The sequence below is a fragment of the Amblyomma americanum genome, chromosome 1, assembly GCF_052857255.1.
Source record: "Amblyomma americanum isolate KBUSLIRL-KWMA chromosome 1, ASM5285725v1, whole genome shotgun sequence".
Lineage (NCBI taxonomy): Eukaryota > Metazoa > Arthropoda > Arachnida > Ixodida > Ixodidae > Amblyomma > Amblyomma americanum.
In genome coordinates this window covers 287979151-287998301 of record NC_135497.1, presented here as the reverse complement: position 1 = coordinate 287998301, position 19151 = coordinate 287979151, and the positions used below count along the sequence as shown (strand labels likewise).

Genomic DNA, 19151 nt, shown 5'->3' with positions numbered 1-19151 from the left:
TCGCCTCCGCCTTGATGGGAAGCCATAAAGTCATTCAAGAGATGCCATAAAACAATGCATTTATTTTAGTACTTATTTTTCATGTACATAAAGCAGCAACCAGCATTGGGAAAGCAAGCACAGGAATTCTTAACATGCAGTGCTGCAAGTTATATGTAAATGGCATGCAATGTCCCACACCACCATATGCAGGCCATGAAATGCATTGCGTCATTAATTTTGTGTGTGAGTGAGGTTCTTGTGCACGTACTAAAGCCTCAGCAAATGGGCACACCTCTCACAGTGCTGGAATAGCTGCTATGTCATTTGCCTATCCATGCCCTTGACGCAATTAGTAGAGGTTTTTAGCCACAAAGTCTAGGCGCGCATGCTCGGGGCAATTCGGATTGGCAGAAAGAATACAGTAGGGCTGAAAATGCAACACATTTGTCATGCAGTTGCATTTTGCATAACAGACGGACTGAAATTCAATTGCATGAGACAGTTGTTATGCAAGCGAGCTAGAGCAGTAATTATTCCATGAGCCATAGCAAATATTCGACAAAAGCAGTTCAGCTGACTTGAACATAACAGACAGTAAAACAGATTGTGCACCTTTGCTAAGGTTGTGAAGCATTGTTAAGTACAGATTTTTGGGAGGACATCAACGTGCCGCATGTGCCAATTTTAGCGCAACTAAAACGCGGTCAACCTAGCTTGCAAGCAACGACAGCTCCGGTGCTATTGCTTAGCAAGAAACCCTTGCAGCTCCAATGCTGTGCACATGAAAGCTTTGTAGACTAGAAAATCATAAAATATTGCAAATTGTATGGTGTCACATCTAGAAGCGATACATGGGCAATGAGGGATGCCGTAGTTAAGGGCTCCGGAGTAGTTTAGGCGGGTTCTATTGCACAGCACATGGGCGCGCCTTTCGTGCCCAGCTGCCATCGAAACGCGGCTGCCGCGTACCGGACTGGACCTGCGGGTCCTCCGACTGAGTAGCTGAGTGCCCTAACCGCTAGGCCACCGCAGCTGGTGTAGAAATATATCTGAAGTCCTCCGAGGATTTGTATGTTGAAAACTCTTCACCGTCGCAGCCACTCAGTTGCTAGTAGTCCATATATTCAGCACCTGGTAGCGCGAAACCTCTTTGAAATATGTTCCCTAAAATATATCAGAGATCAATGCAGCAGCAGAGTAACAACAGGATAGCTTTTTAGCGAGTGAATGAAGAGTCCTAAACTTGTGCGCGAACAGACGACACACGCCGAAACGTTCGCACTTGCAACGCTTTTTCAGCATTAATTCAAATACGGAATGTCGAGCGCGGACATAATAATGCACGTTTTAAAACTTTCGAAAGCGCTGCTAAGGGGGACACCAAGAGAAAGAAGACGAAGGACAAGCGCTACTATCAACTCCCCAACTCCCTGTTGTCAGCTCCCCAAAAACTTGGAAAAATTTGCGCTATGGTCGATAGGAGAGCCAGATTAGAAAAACAAAAGTCAAAAGAAGGAAAAAAATAGTGCAATATAAAACATGAGTTGCTGTTTTTACCTTGTGCCGAGGGAGTGGTAGATGAAGTACCCTTCACATGCGGAGAGAGTTATATAGGCCAAACTGATAAATGTATAAACACATGGCTACGCCAACATAATTCGTCCTTAAAGGTGGCTCCTTCCTCTAATTTGGCCCTGCATTACAGAGACTGCGAACTTAACCATTCTAACCCTGTTAGAAAAAAATGCATGTGTACCTCTGTTCAATAGTACAAAAATTCTGTATAGGCATTCCAATCACCTAACAAGAGAATTATCTGAGGCATTTGATACTCACAAAAACTCCGACATGTACGTCAGCACACCATCTGTTGCCATCCACAATAGTGAAATTCGGTATCTTAATTCAACACAGTGATTTGTTTTGTCATTCTGAGGGTAGGCGCATGCGCTGCTGGCTGCCTTGTGTGAGCTACTTAACCTTATGTGTTTTTTCCAATAAAGTTGATAGTAGCGCTTGTCCTTCGTCTTCTTTCTCTTGGTGTCCCCCGTAGCAGCGCTTTCGAAAGTTTTAAAATGATGTACCAACTCGCTCAACTGTCCGTGTTACTCCAATAATGCACGTACAGCATGCTCACCTTTTTTAAGACTTTATTCGTGTTTATTAACACATGAAGAGCCAAATTCAAGCTTGTCAATTCCGCATTTCAAGCAAAGCGCTCTACACATGCATCGCGCCGAAAGACCCGGAAGTCGGAGTACCCAGCATGCCTTGCTGCTCGTTCAGATTGGACACCGCCTATTTGATGTTTTTAAATGCCACTTTAAAGTTTTAAGGCTTTATAAAAACTAGAATATCCATTTTTTTTTGTTAGGGGAGAGTTCGTGCTCATAGCAATAAAATTTTATATCACTGTCATGTTCGTGTGCACAAGAAAGCGGGATGCCTGAAAGTGAAAGAATTCAGAGCGCTGCGTGTCCTAATAAACACCATGCACATCAAACCTTGAGTATCGAGGAGCTGGGACCTGGCACTGCAGCGAGCCTTCATACCCCATTCCCAAGCTCCTATCTGCACCAACGTACATAGACAGTTTGTTTAAGAACTTTGAACTGCACTGTGGCTAGAGAGGTTAGTTATATACGTGGTTCTGGTTCTTGTTTTTCAGTTCAGTGGATTGTCTAGTCTTTGCAGATGTGTTCTTTGTAATTGGCTTAATATTAGCGTCATGTGACTAATAGATTAAATATTGGTGTCCTGGTCAAATAAAGGTTTGGTTTATGGGGATTTGACGTCCCAAAGCGACTGAAGCTATGAGGGACGCGGTAGTGAAGGGCTCTGGAAATTTTGACCACCTGGGGTTCTTTAACGTGCAGTGACATAGCATGGAACGCGGGCCTCTAGAACTTCGCCTCCATCTAAATTCGCCCGCCATGGCTGGGATCTAACCCGCGTCTTTCTTGTCAGCAGCCGGGTGCCACAACCACTGAGCCACTGTGGCGGCTGTCAAATAAACGGTCTTTCGTCAACCACTCGACCAGTGAGCTTCGTCTCAGTTCTTTCAGGGCCTTCGGCCCCACCATAAGGTTGTAGCTGTAGTGTTAGTGCGCATGCAGTGTGCTGAAGGAGGCACCAACACGTTCGGCGTCTGGGTACAAAAAACCGTTCTTTCAGTTCCGTTCCCACGTTCCCGGTGCCCCCAGCATGAGGACTCCCCAGTGCAGTATATGTTGTGTTGAGTTTAATGGCGCATAAGCAAATAAGGCTATCATGCACCAAACTCAAGGTATAAGAAATTGTTTTGTGTAGATTTTTACAAAGGTATAAAACATATGACAGTGTAGAAAGCCTAAAAGGTTATATCCTTCTGCCCAGTATTGAAAGAAAAACAAGGTTCACAAGTGGCCAATATTAAAGGTTTCAAAGGAGGCTGGGTAACTTCATCAGCCATCCTTGGCTGGGCAAGGATTGAAGGCCCCCAACCAATCAAAATAAAAAAACCTCAGTCCTTTTCTCAGAAATGAGAAAGTGGCTGAATTGCATCAAGCAAAGTAGTGGGTGATGTTTTACATCATTTTAAGAACACGAGCTTCTGTTAAAAATCTAAAAACACTGAACTCGTCCACAATTGTATTTTCATTTAAGAGCAGTGATGGATTAAAAGGAATGCATTGATTATAAAATGGAGAGAAGCACTTTTTCTGTAGCTCTGCCAGTTTCGAACATGAAATTTAAATGTGGCTGACTGTAAGTTCATCTACACATGCACAAACTGGTTTGTCTTTTGTTGGCAGAAAGTTGTGTGTAATGTGTGTGTGGCCTATACGGAGACGGCAGATAATGACTTCCTTGAAACGTTTCTCGTGCACACGACTTCCATTCACCTAGAACTGGTTTTATTAAGTGTAGCTTGTTACTTACTTCACTGTTTCAAGTGGACTACCAAATTTTCCTTGCCTTACATTGTAGTAATTTCATGCAATCTTTATAGGGCACATTTACATTTTTTATTTGCTTGCCACAAGCTTGAGTAGCGCATAAATCTGCTCTTTCCTGCGCTTGCCTTTTATGCCGACATGACTTGGTACCCAGCACAGTCTTATGTTTTGTCTTTCAGTTATGGCTGTTGTGATGTTGTGTATGAGGTCGCCGACCAGCGGAGTTATTGCATTTCTAGAATGAAGGGCTGTGAGAACTCTTAGCCAGTCTGTGTAAATAATACTGTTGGCGAGGTTCTCATTTACTATTTTTTCTATGGCTACACAGATAGTGTAACATTCCGCAGTGAAGATGGAAGCACGCTGTGGAAGTCTTACTATTTTATTCCAATTCCCTTGTACCACTACGCTTCCAATGTAAGCGTCTGTTTTTGAACCGTCTGTACAAAAAGCTGCAAAATTACTGTACTTTTTTTTCTTCAAGTGCGAAGAATTCTTGTATTATATGTTGTTGCAGAATTTGTTTTTTACGGAAGTGTGTAAGAGTGAGATCACAGATTTTGGGAAAATTGTACCATGACGGAAGTGGACCGCACCATAGAGCAATGCTTGGCAATATGTCTAATACGCCGAGGTTCTGGCACATGTCTTCAAATCGCAAAAGCAGTGGACGGGTAGCTTGCGGTTTATTGTTAAAGAGTACTCTAGATGAGCACTCTGAAGCGATGGGGTAACAAATATGTTTGTGCAGTGACCGAATTTTTAGAATGTATGAGCATGTGAGCATGGCTCTTCAGTCTGTAAGTGACAGCTCGCTGGTTTCAACATAAAGACTGTTTATAGGTGACGTCCTGTAAGCACCAGTTGAAAGGCGTAAGCCTAAATTGTGCACTGGGTCGAGTCGTTTCAAATACGATGGCCTTGCTGAACCATATACTATACTGCCACAGTCTAAGCAGGATCGTACCACAGAGCGGTAAATTTTTAGAAGACTTGCCTTGTCAAAACCCCAGTGTTTATGTGAAAGGACTTTGAGTATATTCAGTGATCGGGAAGTTTTCTTTTTTAATGAATTAATATGAGGCAGGAAAGTGAGTTTTTTGTCAAATGTTATACCTAAAAATTTGTGCTCATTTTCTATGGGCAACTCACTTTCGTTCAGATATAGGGTCGGATCTGCCTGTAATCCTCGTTTGAGTGAGAAAATAATGGCTACTGTTTTCTGCGCAGAAGACCGGAAGCCAATTCTGTCGGCCCATGATGCTAGTTTGTTAATTGTTAATTGCGTTTGTCTTTCACATGTTGATATGTTGGAGGATGTGCAAGTTATCTGGAGGTCGTCTACATAACGTGAATACATAACAGACCTCGGTATTATTTTGTAATGAGAATTCATTTTTTACAATAAAGAGAGTAGTGTTTAAAATACAGCCTTGAGGTACTCCATTTTCTTGAATAAAATTCCTCGAAAGCGTTGAGCCCAGGCGGACATTAAATGAACGGTTAGACAAAAAGTCTTTAAGGGAGTTCAGCATTCTGCCCCGGATGCCGAGCTCAGCTAGGTCCTGAAGAATCCCGAACCTCCAGGTTGTATCATATGCTTTTTCTAAATCGAAAAATACTGCAAGACAGTGTTGTTTGTGAACAAAAGCTTCTCTGGCAGCATTTTCGAGACGGACAAGGTGATCTGTTGTGGAGCATCCCTTTTTTAAACCGCATTGATGGATGTCTAGAAGTTCGCAGGAATGGACAAAAGTTAGTCTTATATTCAGGTAACTTTCTAAGGATTTGGTGAGGCAACTGGTAAGGGCTATGGGTCTATAACTGCTAGGAGAGGTTGGGGGTTTATTAGGTTTAAGAAACGGTACAATAATAGCTTTTTTCCAGTCTTCAGGTATTTTCCCTGATATCCAAACTGTGTTAAAGAATCTTAAAAGTGCTTCTACGGCAGACTCAGAAAGATGGGCTAGCATTGCATAGTGTATCTGGTCGGGTCCAGGAGCAGTTTCTCCGGCAGACAGTAAGTACTCTGTTTATTTCTTGGAGAGTATTTAAATTGTTGTATTGTTCTTTTCCACCCCCACTTATTGGAATTGTTTGTTTTTCAGCTATATTTTTGTTTTTATAAATGGCTGCGTATATTCGGATGAACTGGAAACTGCAGAGAAGTGTTCTCTCAAAATGTCTGCCTGTTCCTTTATGCTTGTTTCTGTGCCAGGTGTTGTCAAAAGAGGAATTGTGAACGGTGAGAAGTTGCCGTTTAATTTTCGAACCTGCTCCCACATTTTTTTAGATGCGATCTGACTGTTTATAGATGAAACATAACTCTGCCATGAAGCTTTCTCGGCAATGCAACGGATGTACTGAGCTTTCATGTGTCGGATACCTGCGAAATTTACCCGAAGCTCTATTTTGTTGTTTCTTTGCTTCCTTACAGTCTTGTCCACCACAGTTTGTGGTTTGGTCGCACTACTCCAGAAGACGGCGGAATAGCTAATTCTGCAGCAGTTAAGATACAGTTCGTGAACTTTTCGTTTATCTGATCAATGCTCAGGTTTTCTAAATCTATATGTTGTAAAGTGGCTCTTGCTCTAAAAAGTTCCCAGTCTGCTAGATGGAGTTTCCAGCGTCGCGGTTTTGTGGGGATTATTTCCGGTGGAGAAGTTAAACTGATCAGTGTAGGAAAGTGATCGCTACCACATGGGTTGTCAATGACTCTCATTTAAAATCGCTAAAAATGACATCCCATTTAAAATCGTTAAAAACAGAAGGTGAAGTAAATGACAAATCTAAACAGGTCATTTTCCCCGAGGTAAAGGAGCAGTATGTGGCCTTTTCCGTGTTTATGAGACATACGTTATTTGTGAGGATAAAATCTTCGATTATTTGGCCCCTAGAGTCACAGCGCTCGCTTCCCCAAAAAGGGGAGTGAGCATTAAAATCCCCAGCTACTAGATATGGTTCTGGAAGCTCATGGATGAGTTCTTGTAGGTCATAGAGTGCGAATGTAAAATGTGGAAGAATGTATACAAAACAGATAGTAATTGTTTTATAGGTGACGATGCTGACTGCAACGGCTTCAAGTTTTACTTTGATTTCTCGAGCAGGGATGCTGCTTTGAACGACAATCGTGATGCCTGCTTCAAGCAGTCGACTTGCCTGCTCGCAATCGCGTCTAAAAGCGTTATAATGTTTCAGGATATTGATATGTTGTGAACCTAAATTGGTTTCCTGAAGACACAAGGCTACTAACAACATTGACCCTAATATATCTGTTATGTCACTGTAATTTCTCAACAGGCCTCTACAGTTCCACTGAACTAAAAATAAAAAAGCCATGTTTGTGTTTTGGGTGGGAACGACTTATGCTCTGGACCCAATATGAGGGGTCTGTCTTTTTTTCATTCGAGAGAGCTGTTCCGCCGCTATAAAGCAGGTGGAGTGGGAGTTGAATCCATCACCTCACCAGAGGTGCTGGAGAACCGCGGAGAGGCCGTGGTTGTGTTAATTTCAGGCCTCCCCTGACAGGGGCAAGTCTTGTGGGATGCCAACCCATGGACCGGCACTCCCTGCTTTGAGGGTCACAGAGCAGCCTTCGCTGTCCCTGCCTGGGGCATGAATGGCCCTGTCATCGGCTCAGTGGAAGCCGCCTCGGCAGGTGCCGGAGTGCTGTGTGGTGCTACACCCCTGCGCATCACATCAGTGAAGTTGGGTTTCGCTGTAAGGCGAATGTATTGGTGAGGGAAATCGCCTCCTCACTTCTTTAGATGAAATATTCTCTTTGCTCTTTATGCTGATTATTTCCTTTTCCTTTTTCCAGGACAGTACGCAGCGTAGTCTCCTTCGCAGTTTGCGCAGTGTAGTGCTGCGTCACATTCCTCAGAATGGGGGTCCTTCGAAGCGCATTTCATGCAAGTTTTTCAGCCGCGGCAACTTGTGAGCCGTGGCCAAACATCTGACAATTGAAACATGGGCGGGGATTTGGTATGTAGTGTCTGACGTTGATCTTCAGATATCTAACTTCAATAGTTTCGGGCAAGGTGCTGGTGTTAAAAGGACCATGTGTTTAGTATCTATTTCCTTGTTGTCCTTGCGGATTTTGATTCTGTGAACGTCACTTACATTTTGGTCAGATTGTCCTTGAAGCATTTCGGCTTCTGTCAGATGCATAAAGTCAGTTTCAGAGATTACACCTTGGACTGTGTTGAGAGATCGGTGGGCGGTCACGGAGACAGAGATGTCCCCTATAGACGCAATGTTTGAGAGTTTGCAACACTGGATGCTGTCACATAATTCAAGCAGTAAGTCACCGCTGGATATTTTTGAGACATTGCAGCCGGGGCCCAAGGTATCAGTTAAGCATTTGGACACGAGAAATGGGGATATTACACGAGCTTGCTTTTCTTCACACTGACTGTGTATGACATGGAACTTTAAGAACGTAGGTTTCTTTTTTGAGAAAAAATCTGCTTCGTTCCGCCCTCTTTTCAGAGAGCGATCAGGTTTTGAAAGTGGGGGAGCCATAAAAAATTAAGTTTTTCGGTCATGGGGCCAGCCACCTACCATGGAGCCCAACTAGGGGACGGGACAGGAACTTGCAAGGAAGGCCTGCCCAGGCCAGCTGTACACCTTAACTGTAACCAAATATGACGCAACTCAGGGTGGTTGGCCACACAAGGTTAACCCTTGCCGCCAGGAAAAAAGGAAAAGTGAAGAAGTGAGTAGGAGACCGGATAGTTGTGAGAAAGGGGAAGGAAAGTGAAAGATAGAGGGGAGGATACGAAAAGGAGACTAACGATTTCCCCAGGTCGTGTCAGGCCAGAGGTGCTGTCTACAGGAAGCTGAGGCCAGAGTGGTGCGTTGTCTCTGCTGAGGGGCCTTAAAGGTCCAAACGCTCGGCCTCGGCTCAACCACCAGGATCCCCTTTTCCCCGGACATGGCGATGCCACGCACGGCGAAGCATGGGAGCTAGGGTCTGTGGTGATGCACTGTTCACCATCATCCCCCTGGGGGAGATGTCACTGCGGATGCTCGGGAATCCCTGGTGTCACCACCCACCAACGCCTGCAAGCTGCAGACGCCCCTCTGCGGGGACCCAGTGCGATATAGTCTTGCGAGCAATGTGAAACGTTTATTCTACTGACTGCCGGAGGGTCGCCTCCTCTCTCACCGTTGCCGGCGCCGCAGGCTGCGTGACTCGCAGCCTACAGCACGTCTTCTCATTCTAAAGCTAAATTCTTTGAACCAGCTTAACTGTACGACTGCTTCATGTCTTTTAGGCCCGTCGTACAATCGTTTCTGCAGCGGATTCCACAAGCGTGCGGACCGCCTGTTTTTGACCTCTATGCGGACGTGGGGCGGAAGGGTGTTGCGCGATCACTTTGCTGCTTGCGAGCGAGCCAGATGGTTCGAGCATTCCAAATGGCGTTCCCGGCAGTGACTCCCGTCAAATCGCGTGTGGCGGTACAGGCATGTGCTTGTAGCAAAAAACGCAGATATCTTACAGTAAAAATTGCCCGTATTAATCGCGGCGTACTTGGGACATCCGTTGCGTCAATGTTTTTGTAGCGATAGCTACATTACGGCAGCATTTCGAGCCTTCAGCGTGGCGGCGCCACCACCCTGTGGCTGTGCCGCTGTCCTGTGACCGTGAGCGAAAAATCCCCGAAAAATCCGGAGAGAAGCAACCTAGGAGGTAGGTGGGCCAGCTAGGTCATGCGACCTTGTGGCATCATCACAACCTGCACACCGGATTGTGGGAAAACTGCCCACCGTGGCAGGTGGCAGTTAAATTAATGACTGATATCGCGAGAGATTGCTGGTAAGAGCAACCTTGATCGCACAAGCCCCATCGTTGGCAGCACCTGCCATCGCAGGGCAGTGGCGTGTCACTTAACCGCTGCACCACAGCGCCAGGAGTGGTATGAGGACTCCCAGGGATCTATGAATGTTAAGTAGAGAAGTCCCAATTCTGCATATATGGGCACTAACCCATTAGCTATCGCGTCATACCCTTAGGGCGGAGCTTAAGTGTCCCATACAAGTTTTTTTTCTCGTGATTTTGGCGAGGTGCGGCTATTACAACAATATGAAACTTGTCAGCTTAATTTCAAAATAACCTTTAAAAACTTTGTTCTTCATTGCTATCGCTGTCGTCGTTGCTCCGGCCCGGCTTCTCAACCACTTACATAAATGAATTGATCTTCAGTTCCATCATTTGCATCTTTGACTTGAAAAAAAAAAAGTGGAAACAATGGCTGGGACACTGTACGCCATGAATTGAAAAGCCACAAACAGACAAGCTGAAGTGAAGCTCTTCTCAGCCGTCCTGACAAGGTGACTCAAGTGGGCAGCCGTCGCCAGTCCGAGTATAGGCATCTCAATTCTGCTTTATATGACACAAAGCTGCACAGCGGTATATGCTGGCAGATACGGTAATAAGATGGTAATAACAGGTAAGCTGTCATCATCTGGAAAGCTCTTCTGAGAACGTGGCACACAAGTAAATTTATACACGTGTGAAACGCAGTTGCTCTTGGCGGATTTTTTTTTTTTTAATAATCTGCTCCCATGTTGGGAGAAGCGGCCCATACATGTGTGCTAGCGTTAGAGGACAGCTTACTCTCTTGTTGCACCCATATAGGTGTATTACTTTTTGGAGTGCAGATTGAAAATCACGCCACCCGCTCGCAGGGTCTGAACCCGTCAGCGGCTGCTCAGAACCGGGGGGAACACCAATACTAACACATACATTGTAGCATGAATCGAATTTATTATTACTTTTTTTTATAAAACCACTGCTACTACTTCTACTACCAACTCAGCTCATGGATGCAATCGCCGCGGTGGCTCAGTTGCTATGGCACTCTGCTTCTGATCGTAATTTCGTGGGTTCGATCCCGGCCGCGGCAACCGTATTTCAATGGAGGCAAAATTCCAGTGTACTGTGCGATGACAGTGCGCGTTAAAACACCCAAATTGGTCGAAATTATTCGGAGCCCTCTATTACGAGGTCCCTCATAGCCTGAGTCACGTTGGGACCTTAGCCCCCAAAAAAACCACCAGTTCATAGATACCGAACCCAAAGAAGTGTAGAAAAGTATAGAAACCAAAATTTTGGTTGCGTTTTCTTTATCACGATTCGTAAGACATCAGTATACGCATGTATCACCACATGGTATTCACCTACGACCGCTATGACATCAAAGGTCAGTATAGGTCACGTGAGGCCTGAACTGAGATATAATGGATACTTAGTCGTTTTAATTAACTACAACGCAAAACCCAGCCTGCCTCAAGAGCAGGAATCGCAACGAGTGAAGAAGCAGCAATTATATTGCAGTTCTCTTCATGTCTCACTTGATCTACAGTGATATTTGATGTTATAGCCATCAATCGGCCACTGAAAGCGAAACAGAAACAGCTGAGGGAATAAATTCAGTTACCAATTTTTAGCGGCCGTACAGTCTGCGCAAGCCACCACTGCAGCAGAGTATAGCTTGATGCTGGGCTAGTCCATACTTCGCCTCGTCACGTGCTTCTTCCCTATGTTCGAACCGAGATGCGTTAACTTACTACCAAGCTTTGAGCTACAACATGCTAAAAATTGCTCTGTGACCAGCTTGTCGCGAACCCTTTAAAACTGTTCTGTGTTTGACATATCAAGCCCCCTATCGAAATAATTTTTCAGCCTGCAGGAAAACTGCTTAGCGGTTTCAGAATCCTCAGGTTTCGCGGTGCGAAATCTCACGAAAACCCTCTGCCGTAAGCCTGAATCTTTGGAGGAGTGCCTTTTTGACTTTCTCGTAGTCCATGGAATCAGCAGCAGGCATCCTTCCAAACACATTCAGCGCCTCTCCAACTAAACACATGCTCAATGCCGGGGCCCATTCACTACGCTCCCAGCATTGCCCCAGAGCTATCCGCTCGAATCGTTGCAGATATGCATCCAAATCATCTCTTGTCATCAAAAGGAGCCATCAGCTTTCTTGGACAAACTCTAGCCGGTCTAGGAGATTCTGTACCCTCTAAGGAACGCTGATCATTGTCCGTGATCTCCTCATATCCTCCCGCGACATGCGCCTGTTTCCACAAAATAAACTCCTTCTCCCGTTCTACCCTTCCTTTCTCCCGTTCTTCTGCCTCGCGAGCTTTTTTCTGCTCGCTCTTCTGCCTCGCGAGCTTGCGCCCTTTCCTCTCTCCGCCTTTTTGCCTCTTCTCTCTCCTCGTCAGAGACGCATCGCCTCTTCCTTGCTTAACCCTAGCTTAGGCGCCAGTTCTAACGTTTTTGCCAACTCCATACTTTCCGCCGTCGAGAGATCGAAAAAATCCGAGACAAAGCAAAAAATAAAAAAGGAAATGACTCCTGGCACAGGCTCGACACTTACCTTTGTCACGGATCTACATATGCAAGCGTGACAATGCAGCTTTACCCCTCAGGGACATGAATTCGGGCAGAGACGGCTTTATAGCATCGAATTTTTTTAATACCACACAACGAAAAATAAACGTCCGAGTTCAGTGCGCCCAAGATGCGCATCAAAAGCACGATGGAGTTCTCCAGGAACTCCCGGGCCAATTAACGTTCGAATCATCAAAAATATGACTGAGTTCTCTAGGAACTCCCGGGCCAGTGTTCGAATCGCCGAGCTCATTTCATGGGCGCGCCGCCACTCTGAGACCTCAGCCCGCCCGGACCACTGCAAGCGCCCTTCCACGAAGAGAGTGAGCTCAGGTACCCTCGAACCCGCCCGTAGAGGCAGCCAGGCCAGAGGGACGGCCGAACGCGTCACCAGCCGGCGCTCCTTTGATGTAGCCCCGCAGACGCGCACCGCCTTCGGTGGATGAGTCATCGGCGCCACTGGCCGTGAACATCACTGCCGGAGGGCCTGCATCGGCTGGTACGAAGGGTCCCCCGAGGCGCTGGCTGTCGTTGGAAGCCATGGGCCGCTGTCGTTGGAACCCATGGGCCGCGTCCGCAGAAGGAGCCCTGGGCAGCGTCCGCAGAAGGAGCCCTTGACAGCGTCCGCAGAAGAAGCCTGGGCAGCGTCCGCAGAAGGAGCCCTGGGCAGCGTCCGCAGAAAGCCTGGACAGCGTCCGCAGAAGAAGCCTGGACAGCGTCCGCAGAAGCAGCCCTGGACAGCGTCCGCAGAAGCAGCCCTGGACAGCGTCCGCAGAAGAAGCCTGGGCAGCGTCCGCAGAAGGAGCCCTGGGCAGCGTCCGCAGAAGCAGCCCTGGACAGCGTCCGCAGAAGCAGCCCTGGACAGCGTCCGCAGAAGAAGCCTGGACAGCGTCCGCAGAAGCAGCCCTGGACAGCGTCCGCAGAAGCAGCCCTGGACAGCGTCCGCAGAAGAAGCCTGGGCAGCGTCCGCAGAAGGAGCCCTGGACAGCGTCCGCAGAAGAAGCCTGGGCAGCGTCCGCAGAGGGAGCGTGGGCAACGTCAGGAGCTGGAGCATGGACAGCTTGAAAGCCATTACCCTGCTGGGCCTTGCAGACTCCAACAGGTCCTTGCGGGCCAGTACAGTGACAGCGGCGTCCATCTGGGGGGGTCGTTGGCTTCAAGTACTTGGTGCGTCGCTGGTTTTGCTGGAGAGTGATGCACGGTTCCATTTCGCCAAAGGTTCCGGAGGATGCGCGGAGGTGGGAGTCGCTCAATCGCACAAGAACCGCGGAGTACTCGGCAGAGTCGATGCCCGCAGAATGAAGTGGAATGAAACGCTCGGCGCTCGAGCAGAACGTCAGCTGCGAGCGTTGGCGATACCTCTGCCGTGAAAATGTTCAGGGATTTGAATAGGTGGTGTCCAAAATACATCGGACATTGCGTCACGGCTCAGCTTTGTCACGTGAATTTGGACTTCCGGGTCCTTCCTGCGGGTTGCTTGCGGACGTGCGGTTCGGCATTTCTCTCCTTAATACTAACGCTCACATCGCTGAAAAAAGGGTGTTGTGCGCTGCCTCAAACTGCAGCAAATTCAAAGCAACGGAACGTGTTCCGAGTGCCGTCAAGTAGTGAACGGCGAAAACAGTACGCCGTTGCGATCCATTGGCAGACTGCCTTCCACGAGCTCCACGGACAGCTCCTGGCATTGCTTCGAGCGTTTTGTTGGCGGTAAACGTTTTAGAGCGTTGTGGAAGTTTGGGGATTTGGTTAAGTATGCTGTTTTCTCTCCTTGAGGCGCACCAATTTCTCGCTCGGACAACTTCGGACGCAGCCGTTCTCGCACGACTGCGGCAGCACCGCGCGGTCGTAGGTGTGAAGGACTCAAACCTGGCAACACTGGGAATACTGTAGTCTGGCAACACTGGAATAGCAGACGACGGGTACGACTCACGAAACCCTACCGTGTGAAGGTATGTGCTGTTCGGCCTCCGTCACTACAGCTCGACAAGATGTTAAAAGACAGAATGATTTATTTGTCAGAAATTTGTGCTGCATGCGAGTTGCTCGAATCCAAAGCTAACACTTTAGGCCTATGCGATCGCAAGTCAGCTGCCGAAACGGCGACACCGGCGACGGCGCGGTCTCGTTGCCTGACATTGCTGGTCGCAGTATATGTTTACGAGCGCATTTAGGATTTATAAATTGTTTTATATGAGCATATTTCCCACCTTTATACCCAATGTGAAACAAGTTTTCACCAGCAGACCAGTCGATCGACATCAGCACACAGCAGGTGTGGAGAAGCGAGCTGCTAAGTTAAAGTTACCCGTTTGTGTGGACCCGCATGTTGCAGTTATGTTTCTCCGTTTCCTGTGTGCGGAGACGGAGGGTGACAGACAAGCTGATCACATTACAAAGTGATAAGAATTATTCATTACTATTCTTTTCATACTCTGCGCCAGTAAGTTATGAGAAGATTCACTTCAGGCTAACTGAACTTATGTATATATATATATATATATATATATATATATATATATATATATATATATATATATATATATATATATATATATATATAAAAGCAGTCAACATAGTCTAGCTGTCTTTTACCTTTCATTGTACAGCACGTGGGAGAATCGACATATGAGACAAATGTTATAATACTGAGCTGTCGCCGTGCAGCAAAGCATCATTTTTAAACTGTCTGGGTGCTGAACATGCATGTGAAGTAGATAAATGTCTGCGCCTCTAGCTTACATGTGATGCATTGTATGATTGCATATAGGAATATTGCACTGAATGGTTGACTTATTGAGAGGGACGTTAGTGATTTCAAGAAGTCCGAAATGCTGCGAGGATGGCAGAGGCCAATATAGTAGTCGTTGGGTCAATTATCCGAAGAATAAAGAGTAATAAACATGCTATAAAATTGCTAGTTTTAAAAGGCCAAGGAACAGATTGTGTTCACGGACATCCCAGATTTTTTGGTATAAGCTGCGTCTTAGGGACGGTTTACCAAAGTCAGTTAACATTCAAGCTATGCCGTAGTGTTCACACCAAAACAAAACGGAATGGGAATGTTTTTCGTTTAACATCGCATAATACTTCGTTATAGGAACTTTCAGAAAATTCTGAAAACAACTCAGATCAAGCCTGTGTGTGTGCTGGAAAAGCCGAAGCATGATTTTTTTACGCTTTACCATGCTATTTATTATAATTTACTATTTGTCACTCGGATCTCCTGCATTAAAATCATTTATTCCATGCTGTGCTGTATAATTTATGCCTGCAAGAGTTTTTGCAAGACAAAGGTTATTTCAGATGTTATTACCCACATGACAAGAAGAGTTTCCAAATAACAGCTGATGAACTTTCTCATTTTGCAGTTAAACAGTAAAGCTGCCTTTGTGAAGAGTTAGTTGTGCTTTTGCCTGCAGTCTGCTTTCTGTTTTGTCTTAATGCCTGACTTTGTTCATGTTGTGGTGCCTGTAGCAAAGTTGTGCAGCAGGCTTTGATGCTTCGTTTTAACTTGGGGTTTTCATTAAGAAAAACACAAGGCAAGCTAATCTGCTGCCCAGCTGCTTGTGTTATTACTTACCTACCTTACCTTGAACACTTTGCATACAATGCACAAGTTTTATATTTCCACATTTCTGTACATATGCATCAACAGCTGAGGTGCCAGCCATTGGGACATCTGTCCGTACATTGGCTGGTGTTTCTTCTTCGACCAGGCTCCGAGCATTAAGTACACGACAGCAAAATGGCTACAGGCTCGCCTCCGCCTTGATGGGAAGCCATAAAGTCATTCAAGAGATGCCATAAAACAATGCATTTATTTTAGTACTTATTTTTCATGTACATAAAGCAGCAACCAGCATTGGGAAAGCAAGCACAGGAATTCTTAACATGCAGTGCTGCAAGTTATATGTAAATGGCATGCAATGTCCCACACCACCATATGCAGGCTATGAAATGCATTGCGTCATTAATTTTGTGTGTGAGTGAGATTCTTGTGCACGTACTAAAGCCTCAGTAAATGGGCACACCTCTCACAGTGCTGGAATAGCTGCTATGTCATTTGCCTATCCATGCCCTTGACGCAATTAGTAGAGGTTTTTAGCCACAAAGTCTAGGCGCGCATGCTCGGGGCAATTCGGATTGGCAGAAAGAATACAGTAGGGCTGAAAATGCAACACATTTGTCATGCAGTTGCATTTTGCATAACAGACGGACTGAAATTCAATTGCATGAGACAGTTGTTATGCAAGCGAGCTAGAGCAGTAATTATTCCATGAGCCATAGCAAATATTCGACAAAAGCAGTTCAGCTGACTTGAACATAACAGACAGTAAAACAGATTGTGCACCTTTGCTAAGGTTGTGAAGCATTGTTAAGTACAGATTTTTGGGAGGACATCAACGTGCCGCATGTGCCAATTTTAGCGCAACTAAAACGCGGTCAACCTAGCTTGCAAGCAACGACAGCTCCGGTGCTATTGCTTAGCAAGAAACCCTTGCAGCTCCAATGCTGTGCACATGAAAGCTTTGTAGACTAGAAAATCATAAAATATTGCAAATTGTATGGTGTCACGTCTAGAAGCGATACATGGGCAATGAGGGATGCCGTAGTTAAGGGCTCCGGAGTAGTTTAGGCGGGTTCTATTGCACAGCACATGGGCGCGCCTTTCGTGCCCAGCTGCCATCGAAACGCGGCTGCCGCGTACCGGACTGGACCTGCGGGTCCTCCGACTGAGTAGCTGAGTGCCCTAACCGCTAGGCCACCGCAGCTGGTGTAGAAATATATCTGAAGTCCTCCGAGGATTTGTATGTTGAAAACTCTTCACCGTCGCAGCCACTCAGTTGCTAGTAGTCCATATATTCAGCACCTGGTAGCGCGAAACCTCTTTGAAATATGTTCCCTAAAATATATCAGAGATCAATGCAGCAGCAGAGTAACAACAGGATAGCTTTTTAGCGAGTGAATGAAGAGTCCTAAACTTGTGCGCGAACAGACGACACACGCCGAAACGTTCGCACTTGCAACGCTTTTTCAGCATTAATTCAAATACGGAATGTCGAGCGCGGACATAATAATGCACGTTTTAAAACTTTCGAAAGCGCTGCTAAGGGGGACACCAAGAGAAAGAAGACGAAGGACAAGCGCTACTATCAACTCCCCAACTCCCTGTTGTCAGCTCCCCAAAAACTTGGAAAAATTTGCGCTATGGTCGATAGGAGAGCCAGATTAGAAAAACAAAAGTCAAAAGAAGGAAAAAAACAGTGCAATATAAAACATGAGTTGCTGTTTTTACCTTGTGCCGAGGGAGTGGTAGATGAAGTACCCTTCACATGCGGAGAGAGTTATATAGGCCAAACTGATAAATGTATAAACACACGGCTACGCCAACATAATTCGTCCTTAAAGGTGGCTCCTTCCTCTAATTTGGCCCTGCATTACAGAGACTGCGAACTTAACCATTCTAACCCTGTTAGAAAAAAATGCATGTGTACCTCTGTTCAATAGTACAAAAATTCTGTATAGGCATTCCAATCAGCTAACAAGAGAATTATCTGAGGCATTTGATACTCACAAAAACTCCGACATGTACGTCAGCACACCATCTGTTGCCATCCACAATAGTGAAATTCGGTATCTTAATTCAACACAGTGATTTGTTTTGTCATTCTGAGGGTAGGCGCATGCGCTGCTGGCTGCCTTGTGTGAGCTACTTAACCTTATGTGTTTTTTCCAATAAAGTTGATAGTAGCGCTTGTCCTTCGTCTTCTTTCTCTTGGTGTCCCCCGTAGCAGCGCTTTCGAAAGTTTTAAAATGATGTACCAACTCGCTCAACTGTCCGTGTTACTCCAATAATGCACGTACAGCATGCTCACCTTTTTTAAGACTTTATTCGTGTTTATTAACACATGAAGAGCCAAATTCAAGCTTGTCAATTCCGCATTTCAAGCAAAGCGCTCTACACATGCGTCGCGCCGAAAGACCAAGAAGTCGGAGTACCCAGCATGCCTTGCTGCTCGTTCAGATTGGACACCGCCTATTTGATGTTTTTAAATGCCACCTTAAAGTTTTAAGGCTTTATAAAAACTAGAATATCCATTTTTTTTTGTTAGGGGAGAGTTCGTGCTCATAGCAATAAAATTTTATATCACTGTCATGTTCGTGTGCACAAGAAAGCGGGATGCCTGAAAGTGAAAGAATTCAGAGCGCTGCGTGTCCTAATAAACACCATGCACATCAAAACCTTGAGTATCGGGGTGCTGGGACCTGGCACTGCAGCGAGCCTTCATACCCCATTCCCAAGCTGCTATCTGCACCAACGTTCATAGACAGTTTGTTTAAGAACTTTGAACTGCACTGTGGCTAGAGAGGTTAGTTATATATGTGGTTCTGGTTCTTGTTTTTCAGTTCAGTGGATTGTCTAGTCTTTGCAGATGTGTTCTTTGTAATTGGCTTAATATTAGTGTCATGTGACTAATAGAATAAATATTGGTGTCCTGGTCAAATAAAGGTTTGGTTTATGGGGATTTGACGTCCCAAAGCGACTGAAGCTATGAGGGACGCGGTAGTGAAGGGCTCCGGAAATTTTGACCACCTGGGGTTCTTTAACGTGCAGTGACATAGCATGGAACGCGGGCCTCTAGAACTTCGCCTCCATCTAAATTCGCCCGCCATGGCTGGGATCTAACCCGCGTCTTTCTTGTCAGCAGCCGGGTGCCACAACCACTGAGCCACTGCGGCGGCTGTCAAATAAACGGTCTTTCGTCAACCACTCGACCAGTGAGCTTCGTCTCAGTTCTTTCAGGGCCTTCGGCCCCACCATAAGGTTG

General features: G+C 45.9%; 1 protein-coding gene across 2 annotated transcripts in view; it reads right to left on the bottom strand.

Moving 5' to 3' along the window:
* Positions 1 to 19151, bottom strand: part of LOC144115231 (plasmanylethanolamine desaturase 1-like) — a 211206-nt gene that overhangs the window by 106773 nt on the left and 85282 nt on the right. The gene's annotated exons all lie outside the window — the stretch shown is intronic.